The 20,222-nt window shown below is 43.3% G+C and overlaps 2 long non-coding RNA genes across 2 annotated transcripts; both read right to left on the bottom strand.

Moving 5' to 3' along the window:
- Positions 1–7,942: 7,942 nt before the first annotated feature.
- Positions 7,943–15,492, bottom strand: LOC108586167. Its single transcript, XR_001903082.3, has 2 exons — positions 12,989–15,492; positions 7,943–8,165 (listed from the first exon to the last, which is right to left on the bottom strand). It is a non-coding gene; the product is annotated as an uncharacterized LOC108586167 (long non-coding RNA).
- A 748-nt stretch (positions 15,493–16,240) lies between these two features.
- On the bottom strand, positions 16,241–19,866 carry LOC108586168. The gene is made up of 2 exons (XR_001903085.2): positions 19,193–19,866; positions 16,241–19,095 (listed from the first exon to the last, which is right to left on the bottom strand). It is a non-coding gene; the product is annotated as an uncharacterized LOC108586168 (long non-coding RNA).
- Between the last annotated feature and the right edge of the window lie 356 nt (positions 19,867–20,222).

The following is a 20,222-nucleotide window of genomic DNA, read 5'->3' as shown; positions in this document are numbered from 1 at the left end:
CAAAGGGGCATAGAAAGAGAGTAAGCAACATTTCTGCTACAACAAGAGTGCTTAACCATGCTTTCCTCCTGCCTCGGGGCTTCTGAAACCTGCCTAAGCTGAGAAACACAAACACATGTCTGTGGGCCCATAATAGAGGCAGGTGAGGGCTACAGGTCTCCTTAGCTTCATTACCAGGCAGTACGTTACAATGAAAGCAAGTCTCAGACTGAATTCAGCCATAACATAAACATTTAGAAGCCAGCAGGCTCAAAAACGTGGTACAACCAGTTCTGTAAACTCAACCAAGTACTGGTGCTTTGTTCTGCTGGCGCACTGACAGGTGCCTTGCATAACAGGTTCACTGAAGGCAGATGTGACAGTGTTCGAACAGCATGACTTAGTTTCATGTCTAGTCAGGGTCAGGTGCAGGAGCCTTCCTAGGAGCTGTGGATACAAGTCCTGATTCAAATCCCAAACCAGAGACAACATTGGGAAGGGCATACATTACCCAGTAGGCTTTCTAGGTCATAACACCCTGTTTGTGCAAGGAGATGCAACCTGATACGGTGCTTCCATTCAGCCCACAATATATTGAACAACTCTTACTTCACCAATGAAAATGACTTCCAAAATCCATCATGCCAGATAGCAAAGCTGTTGGTGTTCATTGAGGATAGAGGAAGTTCTTACTGCTGACTCTAGAGTAGGAGCTTCTTCTTTTTTTTATTTTTTATTTTTTTATTTTTTGAGACGGAGTCTGGCTCTGTCACCCAGGCTGGAGTGCAGTGATATGATCTCGGCTCACTGCAACCTCCGCCTCCCAGGTTCAAGCGATTCTCCTGCCTCAGCCTCCCGAGTAGCTGGGACTACAGGCGTGTGCCACCACACCCGGCTGATTTTTCGTAGTTTTAGTAAAGACGGGGTTTCACCATGTTAGCCAGGATGGTCTCGATCTCCTGACCTTGTGATCCGCCCGCCTCGGCCTCCCGAAGGTGGAGCTTCTTAATAGTCTTTCGAATTCCAACAGACCATCCCTGGAGTGTGGATTCATTCCTGAATAGGGCCCTTCAATATTGACTCGCTGCTCCCGGTTGTCAATTAAAAACCCAGAGATAAATGCCACTACCTATGCCGGCATTCTTAAACATGAATTGAAACAGTATAACATTTTTGCTAGGATCTTTGATTGTTTCTTGCAGGGCCCAGACTGGGGATCCAGGCATACAACTGGGCTCAAGACTTAGGAAAGCCCTGTCTCTTTCCCGCCCTTAGGGTCTGGAGTCTTGGTCAGAATCTGCCCATCTTCAAACAGTTACGGCTTTCTCTTCTTAACTGTGCCTTCCATCAACCTTGTGATGGAGGTGACGGTTACCAGGTTTAGAGTTCAGTTATTGCAAGCGCTTATCAGAGGAATTAAGCAGAAATTTTTTATTTTTTTGCTTCAAGCTATCAGTTCCAAGGTCAACATGATACCTTGATACTCTTAAATGCTCTGATATTCTTTGATTTGCTATGAAAGGCACACAATATTAACTCTATGAATGCCAGACAAAATACCATCATAAGTACTACATATGGAGGGCCCTTGACAAAGACATTCTCAGTGACCAAACTTTAGAAGGCCCCTCTCAGCCCTCTTTTTAATAGGCTTCATCCCTGGACCCAGGCTTCAGCCTACCTAGTCCAGTTTCAGCAGGGATCCTGCTAAGTCAGTTTAGTGAGAATCCCCCAATCTTGACCTCTGATCACACTGGTCTGCAGTCAGCAAGAATCCTGTTAAAGTCAGTTTAGCAAGAATTCCCCTCCCCTTGATATTTTTCTTGGTAATTACTTCTCTTAATAATTTTCCACCCATCAACCTCCCCAGCCCCCATCTGATATGGATATGGCCTAAAAAACTTAAATATCATACCGCTGGACTGAGTGAGGGCTTTCAAAACTCTAGTTGAGAAGCTGACAGATTCATGAAACTACTAACCCATGATCAAGCAAAACAAGAATTAATTACATAGGACTGAATCAACTAAAGAAGGATTATAATTTTTATGGCTTTTTGTTTGGAACATTGCTTGTTTTTAATGTTCTATTTTCTGGAAATAAGGAACCCCTTTTCTTTTTCTCTTAAGTTAGCTATAATATGTAACAATTTAGTAGATCTATTTCTATAACAAAAATGGAACTTTTTTTTCCTAATCCTTCCATAATTCAGAAACTATTACTGAGTATTTTTATGTTCATGGTTGTACTAGTCTGTTCACACATTGCCATATAGAAATACCTGAGACTGGGCAATTTATAAAGAAAAGAGGTTTAATTGGCTCACAGCTCTGCAGGCTGCACAGGAAGCATGGCAGCTTCTGCTTCTCAGGAGACCTCAGGAAACTTTGGGTCATGTGGAAGGCAGAAGGGGAGCGAGCTGCGTCACGTACCCAGAGCAGAAGGAGGAAAGAGAGAGTAGGGAAGTGTTACACACTTTTTTTTTTCTTTTGAGATGGAGTTTTGCTCTTGTTGCCCAGGCTGGAATGCAGCGGCACGATCTCGGTTCACGGCAACCTCCGCCTCCCGGTTTCAAGCGATTCTCTGGCCTCAGCCTCCCGAGTAGCTGGAATTACAGGCATGTGCCACCACACCCAGCTAATTTTGTATTTTTAGTAGAGACGGGGTTTCTCCATGTTGGTCAGGCTGGTCTCGAACTCCCGACCTCAGGTGATCCGCCCGCCTTGACCTCCCAAAGTGCTGGGATTACAGGCACGAGCCACCATGTCCAGCCACTACACACTTTTAAACAACCATATCTCATGGTAACTCACTGACCATCACAAGAGCAGCACCAAGGGGTCAGCAATGCTAAACCATTCGTGAGAAAATGTTTGCAAGATCCAATCACCTACCCCTGGGCCTCACCTCCAACACTGGGAGATTACAATTGAACATCAGATTTGAGTGGGGACACAGATCCAAACCATATCAATGGTGATATAATATTTTATATGGGTTCAGTAAGAATCTGTCCTTTTTGCAACGGAACATAATTTTAAAAATTGGTTAGATAATCAAGGCTTTGATTAAAATGTCTTATTTGAGAATAAGACATGGAGGTCCGTTCCAAGATGGCCGAATAGGAACAGCTGCGGTCTGCAGCTCCCAGCCTGATCAACGCAGAAGATGGGTGATTTCTGCATTTCCAACTGAGAAGAAGACATAAAATCACATATGAACAGACAGTTTTGAGGAACTAAGGTTAAGTTTATGGAGCCAATGCGTATGAAGCCGTGCTGGAAAGCCCGCCGGGAACCTGGCTCATGGAGGTCCCGGCCTCGCAGCTGAGTCAGGAACGTGACTTTCTGGCAGGCCAAAGAAACTCAGAATATTTTTAGGACCTCAAGAAGAGAGGAACCCATCTGAATCTCTAGGCATTGCAGATAAGGCCTGGTAGTGCTTGACTTGGCTTTATAGCTTCAAGAACTCTTGAAAGCATAATCTGAGATTACTTGTAAAAAGTTCCAGCAATGGAAACTTAAAAAAGCCTATATGGTCAGTTGCCATTCTTGCTGCAATTATGTAAATAAGTAGGTCAAATGTAATGAGACAAGACTTACTTTGTAAACAAGAATAATCTTACTTTGGTTAACTTGGATCAAAAAAGGGCGATGACAGTAGAAAGATATTTTATAAAAACTATAGCACCTTCTCACGGGTTATGATGCTGGTCCTGTCCTTGTCTTTCAGGTTTTGTTATCTACTTGTAAATTGAAGGGGATGCTGTCATCATGCATAGCTTGTTAGTCCTTACCAGATTCTCAGTTCTTCTAGTTCCCTTTACTATCTGGCTACCACTCTCCAAACTGAGGTTTTAAATTTTTCTCCCACTGTCCTGATTTGGCATATCAATGAGAACTAAAACCTAACTTCCCAGATCTTTATTGTGACTGTCTAAAGAAGCCCTTCAAGATGAAGTTGGATGCTTCTACACTCTGCTCAGAAAAATAACCATGACTGTGACACTGATGTCTATGCCATTGCCAAAGACATTCAAACTGCAAACCAGAAAATCCGTGGGATAGCCACTGCAGTCCTCACCCCATCATCAAAAGATGCTTTGACATCTAGAAATCTCAACTGGCTGCCCTGCTACCAAGTTTCGACAGGGGGCTCAGCTTGTCCTTAATGGAAAAAAAGGTCACCAAATGAGAAATTGACTTATATTGTTCAAAGGAAAGAAGAAGGTCTCTTTTTCCCTTGAACAAGAGGAGGGACCAGGAAAGACCCTCCCTTGACCAAACTGTAGGCGAGCTCCTCTGAGGCCTCTTTTCAACAAGCTCTGTCCTTGCATCCTGTCTTCAGCCTGCCTAGTCCAGTTGTGACAAGAGTCCTGCTAAGTCAGTTTAGGGAAAATCCTCCCACCTTTGATTTCTCCTCTTAGTAATTTTCCATCCACTGACTCTTCTCCTCCCATTCTGCTCATTGGCTATAAATCTCCAGTGGTTTTTGCTGTATTCAGAGTTGAGCTCAACTATTTCCTCTATCCTGTTGCCACAGTCTTGATACCTATTGCGATAATCTTGAATAACATCTTTCTTCCTGCTTTAATAAGTGTCAGAAAATCTTTTTCTTTAATACCATTCTACCCCGATATGATTTGGCTCTGTGTCCCCACCCAAATCTCATCTTGTAGCTCCCATAATTCCCACATGTTGTTGGAGGGACCCGGTGGGAGATGGTTGAATCACGGGGGCTCGTCTTTCCCATGCTGTGCTCGTGATGGTGAAGGGGTCTCAGGAGATCTGATGGTTTTAAAATGGGAGTTTCTCTGCACAAACTCTCTTTGCCTGCTGTCATCCACGTAAGATGTGACCTGCTCCTTCTTGCCTTCCACCATGATTATGAGGCCTCCCCAGCCATATGGAACTGCAAGTCTATTAAACCTCTTTCTTTTGTAAATTGCCCAGACTCAGGTATGTCTTTATCAGCAGCATGAAAACTAATACATACACTCATTCAAGATGGATTGAATGAGTTTTTTTTCTTCCCTGAAATAAAAAAAAAGCAAAATACATTAAATAGCAATTTTAAGGTACTAGACACCAGGCAATTAAGGATGATACTTTGATACTTAAGAGATGAGACATAAATAATATCATCCATACAATGGCCAAATTTTACTACCTTGAAAGAGTTTTGAGGCAACGATATAGGGAGAGGGAACCCTGGTGGAGCCCCAAGGCTTCCCTGAGTTGGGGAGACAGAGCTGAGGGTTGGAAAAACCAGAGCAGTGAGAACTCACACGCAGATTCCCAGAGAGAAGAGATTTGTGCACAGAGCGTTCTAGGGTTTTGCAGAGGGACCTCCTTAAGTATTCCTCTGAGTATTGGTTGGTGCATGCATGACAGAAAACTATCCAAGGCCGAGAGAACCACCTGAATGGGTTAGAAGAAACAATGTCTGAGACTCAGACACAGCTAGAAATAGTACCTATTCTTACCAGCCACATTTAAGACCATGATTCCTGAAGCAATAAATAGAGTACACAGAAGGGTCTTAACTTAGTAGTGGGGAATAATTATGCCTAAACTGAGCACTGCTGTAGTACCACCTAAAAAATCTTAAAAGCAAGACTTTAAGTATTCAAGTGTTTCCAAGTATCTTAACTGTATTGCCGAACAAAGCTGAAGAACATTTATAAGATTGCAAAGATACCCAAGACCCAAAAAGATAAAATTATAGTGGCTGGCATCAAATAAAACATTACTCACCACGAAAAGAAGGAGGTAAACATTAGCTATAATGAAGAGAATAATCAATAAACTGAAATCAAAACAGAACTGACACAGACAATAGAATAAACAGAAAAGGACATTAAAACAGTTACTGTAGCTGTATTTTAAATGTTTAAAAGGTCAAATAGAGACATGGAAGATTTAGAAAAGACTCAATCATCTACAGATGGAAAGTTCAATATTGAGATTTAAAAAAAAAAAAAAAACCTATATAGGATTACTAGCAGATTAGCTATTGAAGAAGGGGAAAAAAGTGAAATGGAAATCATAGCAAAGATGCTACCTAAAAGGAAACACAGAGGGAAAAAAGTTTCTTAATGAAAGAGCATCAGTGAGCTATGGGGCAATTGCAAGTGCCTAATAGACATGTAACTGGAATTGCTGAAAAAGAAGAGAGAGAGGTTGGCATGAAAAAATATTTCAACAGATAATGGCCAAAAATTTTTCCAAGTTTAATGAAAACTATAAAACCGTAGATCCAAGAAGTTAAAAAAAAAAAAAAAAAAAAAAGCCTAAGAAACACAAATAAAACTTTAGCAACACACTTCATAATCAGATTTTTGAAGACCAAAAAGCACCTTAAAAAAAAGATACTATGAACAAAGGAATGAAAATGAGGATGACATCAGATTTTTTAAAATCAAAGATATACAAGAAAAAATATAGTGCAGGAAAAAAACCACAACCCTATCAATCTAGAATTCTATATCCAGTGACAATATTTTCCAAAAACAAAGTCAAAGTAATCACATTTTGGGACATATGAAAGCTGGAAAAACTCTTCATCAGAGGACTCACAGTACAGGAAATGTTAAAGAAAGTCCTTTACTCCAAAGGAAAATACCATTCCAAAATAACTGTTAAATATATTATAGTTAATTTCTCATAAATAAAGCATCAGGTCAAAATGGCTTCAATTATGATTTCTATTAAACATTTAAGGAGTAAATAATACCAGTTATACATGAACTTACCCAAAAAATTGAAGCAGAGGGAATAGTTTCCAAATTATTTTATTAGATTACTATTCCCTTGACATCAAAACCAAACAAAGACATTACAAGAAAAGAAAACAACCAACCAATATTCATCATAAACAAAGTTGGAAATGTTTTAAACAAAAATTTTAGCAAATCACATCCAGCAATATATAAAAAAAAAATATATCATGACTAAGTAGGGTTTATACCAGGAATTCAAAGTTGGTTTAACATTTAACATTCAATCCATGTAATTCACCACGGAAAAAGATAAAATATGTGATCATCCTTATGAATATAGAAAAAGCATTTGACAAAATGCAATATCCATTTCTCTTCCAAAAAAAGAAAACTCTCCTTAAAAAAAGATAGAAAGAATTTCCTCAATCTTATAAAAGGTGTTCTACAGGTAGCTAAAACTAATACCACACATAATGGTAAAAGACTGAATTTTCCCCCAGAGATCCAGAATAAGACAAGGATGTCTGTTATCTTTATTTGTAGAAAACATGATTGTCTACGTAGACTAGCCAATGGAATTCACATGAAAAAGCTACTAGAACTAATAAATAAATTTAGCAAAGTTATAGACAAAATCAATTGCATTTCTATATACTAGCAATAACCCATTGGCAATTGAAATGGAAAGAAATAATACCTTTTACAATTAGGTCAAAAATATTAAATACTTAAGAATTGATCTGACAAAACTCTGAAAGATCTATGTACTGAAAACCATAAAACATCATTGAGATAAATCAAAGAAGACCTAAACAAATAAAAAAATACACTGTGTTCATGGGAGAAAGACTCAATATTGTTAAGATGTCAGCTCTCCCCAGATTAGTCTATAAATCCAGTGCAATCCCAATCAAATTCTCGGTAGGCTTTTTTTTTTTTTTTTGGAGAAATTGATAAGCTGATTCTAATACTTTTATGGAAATGCAAGGACCTAAAAGAGCCAAAACAGTTTTCAAAAAGAAGAACAAATTTGGAGGCCTAATATAATGTTATTTCAAAGCTTATTATAAAGGAACTGTAATCAAACTAGTGCAATTTTGGCATAAAGTTAGAAAACCAGATGAATGAGGCAGAAGAGAGAGTCCAGAAACAGAACTGCACATTTATGTGTTGGTGAATGCCAGGGATTCAGCTTAGGTCTAATTGCTCACCACACAGAAAGCCAATCACTGAGACAACAAGTACTGCCAGGAAGAAAGGCTTTATTGCTGGTGATGCCAGCCAGGATATGGGAGACAAGTCTAAAATCTGTCTCTGTAACCAAATAAAGTTAGGAGTTTATGTAGGAGTTGCTCAACAGGCAGCAGGTAGTTGAATCAGCGTTCTGGCACCTTGTTGTTAGGATGCAGTGATCTGGAAATCTTCAGCTTTCTGATACTATCTGGGAGGCCTGACAGTTGGTTTCCTGAGAAAGAAACTCAGATAAGACAAACGTAAGTTTTGCAAGTTTTAAAGCCAGGATAGTCCATTTCAATGTTTATTAAAAACAACAACAACAACAACAAAAAACTGTATACAGTTTTTCCTTTCAGTTCTAAGGGAAAATTGGGTCAGTTTCATTTGAATGACCAACTTTTTACAAAGATGCAAAAGCAAGTCAGTGGAGAAAAGACAGTGATTTCTATCCTATCATTACAACAATGGTGTTGGCACAAGTGGTAATCTATAAGCAAAAAGAAAAAACCACAGTCCTTACCTTGTACAATATATATAAACTAACTCAAAATGGATCATATACCTAAATGCAAAACCTAAAACTAAAACCTTTAGACAAAAACTCTTGTGACCTTGGGTTAGATATCTTAAATACTATGCTAAAAGCATGATTTATTAAAATCATAAATTGATACATCTGACTTCATCAAAATCTAAAACACCTGCTCTTCAAAAGACATTGTTAAGACAGAAAAGTCACAGACTAGGAGAAAATATTTGCAAACCATATCTCTGATAAAAGGCTTGTGTCCAGAATATATAACACACTCTCAAAATTCAATAATAAGAAAACAAACCCAATTTTTAGATAGGCAAAATATTCTAACAGACACTCTACCAAAGAAGATACACAAGTTGCAAATAATTACATGAAAATATGCTCGACAGTATTTGTCATTATGGTACTGTTACCAGAAAGGGCAGAAGGGGGTCCTGATGCAGACCCTAAGAGAAGGTTCTTGGACCTTGCACAAGAAAGAATTTAGGGCGAGTCCATAGAGTAAACTGAAACCAAGTTTCTTAAGATAGCAAAGGAATAGGCCAGGCTCAGTGGCTCACGCCTGTAATCCCAGCACTTTGGGAGGCCAAAGCAGGCAGATCACTTGAGGTAAGGAGTTCGAGAACAGCCTGGTCAATATGGTGAAACCCCATCTCTACTAAAAATACAAAAATTAGCCAGGCGTGGTGGTGCACACCTGTATTCCCAGCTACTCGGAAGGCTGAGGCAGGAGAATCGTTTGAACCCAGGAAGCAGAGGTTGCAGTGAGCCAAGATCGTGCCGTTGCAGTCCAACCTGGGCGTCGCAGTGAGACTCTGTCTCAAAACAAACAAACAAACAAAACACAAAACAAAAAACAAAGAAAGCGAAGGAATAAAGGAATGGCTGCTCCATAGACAGAGCAGCAGCATGGGCTGCTAAGCTGCTTATACTTATTGTTACTTCTTGATTTTATGCTAAACAACGGGTGACTTGTTCATGAGTTTTCCAGGAAAGAGGTGGGCAATTCCTGGAAGTGAGGCTTCCTCCCCGTTTCAGGCCATAGAGGGTAACTTCCTGATGTTGCTATGGTATTGGTAAACTGTCATGGCACTGGTGGGAGTGTCTTTTAGCATGCTAATGCATTATAATTAGCATATAATGAGCAGTAAGGGCAACCAGAGGTCACTTTCATCACTGTCTTAGTTTTGGTGGGTTTGGGCCAGCTTCTTTACTGCACCTGGTTTTATCAGCAAGGTCTTTATGACCTGTAACTTGTGCCAACTTCCTATCTCATCCTGTGACTAAGAATGCCTCACCTCCTGGGAATGCAGCCCAGAAGGTCTCAGCTTTATTTTATCCAGGCCCTGCTCAAGATGGAGTCACTCTGGTTCCAATGCCTCTGACAGTAATGTGAGTTAAAACCACAATGAGATACCATTACATGTTTTGTGTGTGTGTGTGTGTTTTTATTTTTGTTTTTTTTTTTTCAGACAGAATCTCACTCTGTCGCCCAGGCTGGAGTGCAGTGTTGCAATCTCGCTTACTGCAGGCTCTGCCTCCTGGGTTCAGGCCATTCTCCTGCCTCAGCCTCCTGAGTAGCTGGGACTACAGGCGCTCACCACCACGGCCGGCTAATTTTTTGTATTTTTAGTAGAGATGGGGTTTCACCGTGTTAACCAGGATGGTCTCGATCTCCTGACCTTGTGATCTACCCGCCTTGGCCTCCCAAAGTGCTGGGATTACAGGTGTGAGCCACCACGCCCAGACCCATTACATGTTTTTAGAATGGTCAAAATTAACCAAGTTTTGACAAGAATGTGAAGGAATTGACACCCTTATACATGGCTAGTAGGAATGTAAAATAATGCAACCATTTTGTAAAACAGTTTGGTAGTTTCTTCAAAATTTAGGTATATACTTATTTTATGACCTTAGATACTTACCTAAGAGAAATGGAAACTTATATCCACAGAAAGACTTGTAGATAATTGTTCACGAAACCTTTGTTTTTAACAACCCAAAACAGAAAACAACCCTAATGTCTTTCAATGGTTGAATGGATAAACAAACTATGGTGTATACATACAATGGAATACTACTTGGCAATATAAAGAAATACATTATTGATACACAGGAAAACACGGCTGAATTTCAACATAATTATGCTAAGTGGGAGAACCTGGAGAAAAAGAGTTCTTTTTTTCCCCCCTTTGGGACGGAGTCTCGCTCTGTCGCCCAGGCTGGAGTGCAGTGGTGTGATCTCGGCCCACTGCAACCTCTGTCTCCCAGGTTCAAGCGATTCTCCCGCCTCAGCCTCCCAAGTAGCTGGGATTACAGGTGCCGGTCACCATGCCCGGCTAATTTTTGTATATTTAGTAGAGACGGGGTTTCACCATGTTGGCCAGGCTGGTCTCAAATTCCTGACCTCAGGTAATCCACCCACCTTGGCCACCTAAAGTGCTGGGATTACAGGCATGAGCCACCATACTCAGCCAGAGAAAAAGAGTTCTTAATGCATGTTTTCAGTTATTTAAAATTCTAGGAAATGCAAACAAATTAAGACAATGATTTTTTATCTCTCATAATTCTGTGGGTTAGCTGGGCAGCTTCCCCTTCTCCTTTTGCCTGGCCTGCTTATGCATTGCATTCAGGGAAAGCAGTTGGGCTAGAAGACCAAAGACGGTCACACTGGCGTCTCTGGAAGGTGGTACTGCACTGCTCTCTGGGGCGTCTTCTCTCTTCTTCATGTGGCTTCTCATCCTCCAATGGCAAGATCTGCTGCTTTCAGGGCCTTTAAAGGACAATGTTCCAAGTGGGGGAAGGCAGAATTTGCCAGGCCTCTTGAGTCTGGCCTCTGGAACTCACATATCTCTTCTGGCTCATTTTGTAAGCCAGAGTAATTCACAAGACCATCTTAAACTCTGGGGAGTGAAGAAATAGACTGCCACACCAGATAGGAAGGATGGCTTAGTCACATGGCAAAAGGTATGCATATTAAAAAGAGAGGGGTGCACAGCCACTGTTAAATAAAATTTGGGGGAGGCCATTGTTTTGGACTGAATTCCTGCACTGGGCTCCAACAGGCCAACCCAAAATGGAGTCACTCATGTTAAGTGCCACGTAATCAAATTAAAACTTTTAAAAACAGGAAAATCCCAAAACAGGCCAGGTTGCCAAAAAAAAAGCGGGGGGAGGGTCCAGTTGACCTGAGTCAGCATGATAAAGGAAGTTCCCTCTGCTTTAATCCACACAAGGAAAGCAACCTGAAGCAACCAAGATAACCGGAAATAACCAAGCAAGCGGATATTAACCAATCTGCTTTTTTGTACTATACTGTTTCCTTGTTCCTGCTCAAACCACCTTACAAAATCCTACTGTTCTGCCATTCCCAGTGCAGCTCTTGTCTATTTTATCGACTAAGTGCTGCCCAGTTTATCAATTGCTAATAAAAGCCATGAGGCTGGGTGTGGTGACTCATGCCTGAAATCCCAACACTTTGGGAGGCTGAGGCAGGTGAATTGCTTCTGCCTAGGAGTTCAAGACCAGCCTGGGCAATATGGTGAAACCTCATCTCTACAAAAAAATACAAAAATCAGATGGGCATGGTGGCACATGCCTGTAGTCCCAGCTACTCAGGAGGCTGAGGTAGGAGGATCACTTGGGCCTGGGGAGTCAAGGCTGCAGTGAGCTGAGATCTTGCCACTGCACTCCAGCCTGGGTGACACAGCAAGACCCTGTCTATAGATAGATAGATAGACAATTATTATTACTGATAATTAAATGAAATAACGTATTTGAAATGCCTAATATATAAAAGACACTTATTGAACGGGTACCTACTATTAATGTCATTATGGTCATGAACAGAGATCTCTCAAAAGAAAGTCTCTTGTTCAAGAATACTTGTCATGGTGACCTCTTTGGTGGATGCTGCAGGGTATGTGACAAGGAACTGAGTTTTGTTGTCAAACTTCTGAGAGAAAGACTTGCTTACTCTTTCCTTTTATAAGCCCACAAATGCAACTGGGGTGAGGAATTAAACAAAATGAGATTGTATTTGATTTGCCTTAAAATTTGCGTTTACTTTATAAATGTGTATACTGGATAATGTCCAGTCAGCAGAAAGGATACCACTCTAGGAATTTCAAGTAGAAGAAAGTTAACCTCGGAAATGGTCTGTAAATGTGTTGAAGGGCTGGAGGAGAACAAAAGGGGAAAGCCGAGATCATTCAGAGATTAGTAACCGCAGGAAGCTACTACCATCCTAAGGCTGGCTGAACAAAAGGAAAAATGGTGCGATCCAGACACAGCCGGTGACTGCTCTGTGGCTGGGGCGGCTGTGATACTCGCTGCTGCACGGCCATTACTGGAAATCTTTCAGGAAGCCAAGAAACTAAACTCCCACCAAGGGCTGCCTGTCACGGATGCTGATGCTGCCAGAGCCCAGGAATGCCCTGCTGCAGAGGCTGCAAGAGCACCCCCTGCCCCCACTGCTGTTGAAACTCCACCTGAGCAGAAACTCAGTCACCTACCGCCGCCGCTACTGCTATTGCCGCAACTGCTGCTACTGCTGCCACTGCCAGAGACTTCAGCAGGAGGAGAAATAAAATCAGCTTCTTTCTCCCTTCTACCCTCCTTCCAAGCTCCCACCAGTGTTTCCCATTGGCAGAGGCTACTGGGAAGTAAGCTGGCTGGGTATTCTGGGAAATGTAGTTTGCAGGCTTCCAGCTCCTACAGAGAAGGGCAGGGAGAGTGGGGTGGCATTGAGATTCGTCAGGCAAATAGGCAGCACCACGTGAAACGCAGACATTTCGCAGAGCGCTGCTGCGTGTGTGCATCTCTAGATGCTTTCCGTTTGGGTTTTGTTTAAGCAAAGCGAACGTAGGTTGAATGTTTCAAAATTCTTAATGGAATACTGTCACACCACAGTTAACCATCTGACAATCAAATCCCTCTTCCTTCTGGCCATTTACTCCTTTATTCCTTAGGTTTGGCATCGGATGTGTAAATTCTGGCAGGAAAAAAAAAAAACTTTGCATTTCACACTCCACTTTGCAGAATACCAGTGGAATCTTTCTGGTCTCCTACCTCTTATCCACTTGAAAGTGCTTCATGAAATACCTGATGGGCTGGATACACTGTATGGGGCATCTTATGCCAAGGGATACATAGATTCCTTGTATTCCCTTAAGTAATCTCAAAAGATACTCCTGGTTTTTTCTTCAAAATTGTCTACAATTTTTTATTTTATCTATGATTACACACCTAGTCTGCTACATCTGTGATAATGAGAAAGGTTATTCTATTAAACTAGCAATGACTGTCCCTCATGAAATGAGGTCACTTCCTCTTTAGACCTGAGCACCGAGAACATTAGATTATTCTTAGATTTTCTCTTGGGTTTATTGACCCTGATTGTTCCTTCGTGGGCTCAAATCATGCTGCTGTCTCCAAGAACAGCCCTGGGGAGGGGGCAAGTGGGAGGATGTGACAGCTCAGAACCACTCCAACAATTGAGGCGTGGTCAGAGATCAGCAGGAAACTTCGTTCCTACCCCAGAATTGGTTTCTCACATAAAATCAGGTGACAGAACAGCGAGGGTAGTCATAAAGATAGAAAGTGAAGGGAGGCTTGTTTTGCAAGGGACAATCCCACAGCCTTGCCACGGAGCCTCATGTCGGCTGAGTCACCCAGTGCCTTGTAGACCCCTCCCACGGCAGTGACAGATGCATGAGGCAGAGGCAGGGGTGGCCAGTGGTCCAGAACAGAGTTCAAGGGATGCAACTGCCTATGAAGCCATCACAGGGATGGCGGATGGCATATTTCAAAGAAGTTTAAAGACAGAGACCAACATTTATCAAATGCCTATGATGCGACAGGCATGCTCTATCATTTTTCATTTTAATCCTGACAGTAACCTTATGACATTATCTCCTTTTTAGAAACAGGAAAACAGATGATCTTGCATCTGGCAAGCCACTTAGCCTGGACGCAATGCCCTGTTTCCGACACCCACATGCCCCTAAGGCGAATCCCGGCACTAGCTCCTCCTAGGACAAGCAGGAGGGACAAGTAGCTCCTCCTAGGACAAGCAGGAGGGACAAGTAGTTCCTCCTAGGACAAGTAGGAGGGACAAGTAACCTTTACGGATCAGCTGTCATGCGCCAGGCATTGCGCTATGTGTCTGACACATGTTACCTACTTTAGACTTCCCCAGCACCCTGAATCATTGGTCCTGTGTTCCCATTGTACAGGGTAGGAACATAAAGTCCAATGTTATAAATGTGTACAGGCAGGGGATTTGAACCCAGGCTTACTTATTCCAAAGCCAGATCTTTCTGTGGCATCAACAGTTTCCTGATCTATTTTGGGAGTAGAGACGTAAGCATCAAAGGTCAGGAAGAGGGCTGGGCAGAGCAGGCCAAGAGCTGGATGAGTTTGGACAGTGTGTGGAAACAGGAGAGCCCTGAGGCCTGGGGTGACTGTGCACTTGTCACAGCTGTCTTGCTCTTTGTGGTCTCTTCCCTGCCGGTGTCTCCCAGGGGTTAAGAAAGGCTTGAGCCGCTTTCATTTTTTCCCCAGAACAAGGTATAAGTGTGAATCTGAGGTCCCAGCCCAATGTTTGTGGGCCCACAGTGGGCCCTCTTACTGCCGCTCCTCCTGCCTGCACCCAAACCTGTGGGACCCCATGTAGCAAAAGCTCCTTTCAGCACGAGCAAGGCCTCCCTTCTCAGGAGGTTGTCAATACAGAGATCAGGGCCAGGGTCTGCTCTTTAATTCGTATCCCCGAAGACCCTTTACATCACTTGCACCTAGGGAAGGATCTATAATTATCTTCTGACTAACTAAAAAACCACATTAACCTTTTAAAACAAAATCCCCAGGGTTTTAGGAAAAGTGTAACCACTGAGGTCAATTTCATGGGCTTACATTGGGATTTGTGAACAACATTTTAAGTGTCTACAAAGCATTAAGTAGTTAGTGACATCTAACAAAATATTAACAGTAGACTTTAAATATATGACCATTTTCTTTTTTATTTTATCATTATTATTATAATTTTTTGAGATGTAGTCTTGCTGTGTCCCCCAGGCTGGAGTATAGTGGTACGATCTCAACTCACTGCAACCTCCGCCTCCCGGGTTCAAAACATTCTCCTGCCTCAGCCTCCCGAGTAGCTGGGACTACAGGCGCCGCCACCAAGCCTGGCTAATTTTTTGTATTTTTAGTAGAGACGAGGTTTCACCATGTGGGCCAGGCTGGTCTCAAACTCCTGACCTCAAGTGATCCTCCCACGCCGGCTTCCCAAAGTGCTGGAATAACAAGCATGAGCCACTGCGCCCGACCAAAATATGACCATTTTCTAAAGTCTCTTTCTTTTAAAATGTGGTGTCATGAAACAGTATTTCCTGCCTACAACTTACAGTCATGTCCTCACTCCAGAACGCACCCTGCTTTCCTCTGAAGAAGAAAAAGGAGATAAAAAGGGAAATCATGTACTATTGGGAAATTGCTGGCTGAAAACTTCTCCTAACTCAATATTTCGTCCTCCTAGCTTAGTTCTGTGAAAAAGCTCAGTGGTCAGATCATTACACATGAACTCAGAAATGGGGGGAGAACTCAGAATTCAGAAATGGGGGGAGAGAGACATAGCAACACAGAGAAAATCTAAGATCATAAAATAAGCTATTCTAGCCAAGTGTTTCTTTCTAGGTGAATATTGCCTATAGAAAAATGTTTTTAAACACAATTTTTTGAAAAAACACTACTGGGAAGCCGCTGACTTAAAGCCGCTGAATTTAATGCTGTTTTTAGTGTTTCATGTCCATTACATTTTCAACAGGTGACCAGGAAAGCAGTGCTGGTGCTGGTGTGATTTCTCGACTTTACAACAGGTACATACAGGGCATGCAATGAGAGTCTGAAAACATGTGTCCCCAGCGATCATTTCTTAGGAGACTGTTGAGGCTGTTTGGTAACTCTCAGTGGCAGCCATAGGCATTTTCACAATGTTGCTTTCCTGCCTTCAATTGTAGTTCCTCTTTCAGCTGCAGAACAGCTAACACTCCTGCAGAAATGACCTTCTGCCATGTTCTGGAGTCTTCAGCTCCAAATGGGATTGGTCAGGGCCAGTACGTGACACCCTGCCTCGGGGCCGGAAAGCCTTTGTCAGTTACTTCTCAGTGGTGTCAGATTTCTATTAACTCAAGAACACACCCAGAAACCTGAAGAAACTTCTCTTGCAGAGTGATACCGACTCTCCCTCCTGCAGCTTGTGCACTGGCCCAGGCAGAAAGGAAGGAAGTCACAACTTAAAAATAAAATTCACACATAAGCTTTCGGCCAACATTTACATCTTAATAACCTGAAGTCCCATGGGGTCCCACGCTGAGCTTTGTCCATGACATTCACAGTGTTCACACACCTCAGACCATCTCCCCTGGGATCTTCGTGGGAAGGCCGCCCCAGCAAAGCCAGCAGTGCTGCCCTTTGCTGAGAAAAGTTCCCACCGTGGCCGGGCTGGAGCCCCACGCACGTACTCTTATGTGCTGCTGCTGTATCCATCTGCCTTGCAATAAATTCCCCAGGCTTTATCAAATGGCCTTGGTTTTAGAATTTGCCCTTCGGGACACTAGTGGTAAAGGAAATAGCTTGTCATTAGATTAAAAAAATTGCCATCAAAGTCCCCGCTCTTCTGCACAATTAACAAAGCCAAGGCCTCCTCCCCTGGTGCCTGCCTCACCTGACAGAGCTGTGTCTGGCAACGTCTGGACGCACCTGGGACCCAGAGCAGCCAGGGGGAGGCTTTCAGGCCCCCTCAGTGAGAGGAAAGTGCATTTGAACACCTGGAGACAGATGCACGTCTCCGGACTGCCCTTCAGTAAAACATTGCTTCCAACTCCTGATATGCATCTTTATTTTCATTTTTTAGATTATTTCTTGGTAATAACCAGGACATAACTCATGGCTGACTCCTTTTCTAACTCTCCAACTTGCCTCAGTGCCTCCCAAAGCCTAGTCCCTGATGGTAAGGCCCTGTGTCCCCGCAGTTAGGGTGAGGCCCATGGCAGTCGCCTGGGTCTATTAAGAAACCTGTATTTGTAGCCCTGCACTTCATTAGATAAACTGGTTTTCTGCATGTAGACTGCAAGTAATCACTACACACAAACAAAATGAACTCTGCCGCATAGCACTAGATAAGTAACGCTTCAAAAACTATTACTCTAGGCCTCTTCATAGACTCAGTCCCTTCCCAGCCACCTCCCCACCCCACCCCCTGGCTAAAGCGAATGTGTATTTATTTGCTGTCTGAAATTCTTTCTCTCCTGGTTTCACAATCCTCCCTGCCTCAGTGTCAGAAGTCATATAGTTGCACAGACGAGCTTATCTTTAGGCAGCAGTTTCTAAAACAAATGTAAATCCTTTGCTTTTCTCTCCCCTGCCCACCCCTGACACTGTACTGCATCACGTAAGCTTCCAAGCTTGCTTTTAGAACTTCGTCCTTGAGCACATGGGACATGGAAAAATACCGCCTGATAGGGTGGCTAATCTAGTGGGATGATTGGAGATCAGTGGATTAGGGAGATTGTGGCGTCAACTGAAGATCAAGGTCCACTGTGCTTCATGCCACTCCTTTAGAACACAAAGGCCAATATCATTCTTGCCACACCAGCTTAAAACCTGATACCTTGGAAGCCGGTTAGGCGAGGCAGCACTTGCTGAACCCAGGGCAAGCAAATAGTCCCACCTGCAAGCCTGCTTGGCAGAGCAGGGTTGAAAGTGGGGCACAGAGAAAGTCACCTCAACCATTCTGTACTCTTCTTGCCTTTAATCAGCCCCCATTTTAACCAAGTTTCATCCCTCCTCTTTTTAAAGCCTCCCGAAGGACCCATAATTGCTCTTGATAGAGCTCCTTCAAGTGTAATTTAAATGTAATTCACTTACACAGTCAATCTGATCAGCCCTTACTAATCCATCGCCTGTAACTCATTTTTCATTATTATTTCTTGAATGAGTGATTTTAAAAATTGCACATACATATCGTTCCCAAGTCTCTCTCTGAGCCTCTTTGTGATGGGGATGGAGTAAGCACCAGCCTGTATTTCCTTCCTAGTTCCCCTTCCTGAGGCGCTTCCCCCTTGGGGAGATTTCGGTGAATGCTGAAGATACTTTCTTGGGCAGAAAGAAAGGGGCTTCCCATCCTCTGTGGAAGAACCACATTGACAAGCCCCCCAGCACCCCACCTTCTTATTCCCAGTTGTGTGACCTCAGTTTCCCTGACCCCGTCTCTGTGGCTCTCCTCGCAGCCCTCTTGAGGACTAGTTTCTCCACCCCGTGGCTGCTCTGCCAGGCACGGTCTGGGCCTAGACATCCGCAGTCACCAGGTTGGCTTCCGAGGCGCAGCGGCAGCAGGAGGAAGTCTGAAGCTCTGGTGAATGTCCTCCTTTTGGAGCAGGGCCTGAGGCCAACCTGAGTCCAGGAGGAAGAGACGAAGCAGGACAGGTGCAGTGGAGGATGGGGACGGGGGACACAGAAGCGCCTTCCTGCCGAAGTGTACAGTGAGGGGGCGTGGGGACCACACTTGGGGCTCTGCAGCGGCAGCTGGAGAAGAGGATGACCTCAAATTGCAGAGGATGCTCTGGAAGGCAGAAGCGGGAAAGAGACTCAGAGAGAAACAGGAGGAGAGACAGTAGGGAAACGCAGGGGGAAAGGGTGAGGGGAGAGAAAAGAATTACCTGCACAAGACGGCCACTTGGATGGAGGATGAGGAATAGAGAGCCCGGAAGGCAAGAAGTAGGTCTGAATTCTTGGCACACATTCATACACAGGAGGTCCGGATATCTGTGGGTGCTGGGGCGTGTGTGCACCAAAGGCCCACCTAGCCTATAGTTGCTATGTCGATGAGGCCTTTTCCCTCTCAATGTCCTGTGATAGCCAGAAGCGTTATAACTGCTTAAAGGAAGGTGGCTAGAAAAGTTGAGAAAGTACATACTCTCTAGAGTGCTCTGCTATATTTTTCTACATTTTTATTTCCTCCAAGAGTGACAGTCCTCAAAAGCCCAGGAGCCTGCTTTGAAGGGGAAATTAGGGGCCATGTGGCTTGAAGGCCAAGAGAGGAAGCTGCAGTACCTCTAGGTGTGAGCGTAGGGCTGGCCCAGCCTCCTGGAGAGGGGCTTCTCCAGGCCCAAGCCCAGGACCACGAGAACAGCAGCTGCGGGTGTGGGAGAGCAGCTGCTCTGGCCAATAGAACCACAACAACTGGGGTGTCTGAGCCAGACACAGCCCACCAGGGACACCCCATTGTTGGATCGGGCACCATATTTTCCTCCTCCCACCTGGAAAGTGATGCTGTAAGCTGCCATCTGACTTATTCTCCAGGCTCAGCTCAAGCCCACCTCCAGCAAGAGGCCTCCCCCACCCGCTCCCACCCTTATTTGAACCAACAGCCCTCGTAGCATCTACCGATTACAGTTTGCTATTCATCGGTTTTCCCAAGCAGATTGATATTTTGATGCCATGAGCAATAGGGTTTTCAGAATTAAATAGAAAACTTTAGCACTCTATGAAAACTTTAAGAAAAAATTGGACTACTGGCAGAAGTATCTTCCATTCATGCAAGTAGGAGCCGGCTTTATAATTTTTAGTTGGACTTTTTTTTTTTTAATCTGGGGAAGTTGTAAGTGAAGATGAAGAATCTGCAAAGACATATCCCCCAGTGTTTAAAAAGAAATGCTTGGGCAAACAGGCTGCCTTCAGGTTGTATTT

The sequence above is a fragment of the Papio anubis genome, chromosome 3, assembly GCF_008728515.1.
Source record: "Papio anubis isolate 15944 chromosome 3, Panubis1.0, whole genome shotgun sequence".
Taxonomy (NCBI): Eukaryota; Metazoa; Chordata; class Mammalia; order Primates; family Cercopithecidae; genus Papio; species Papio anubis.
This window is presented reverse-complemented; position numbering and strand designations above follow the sequence as displayed.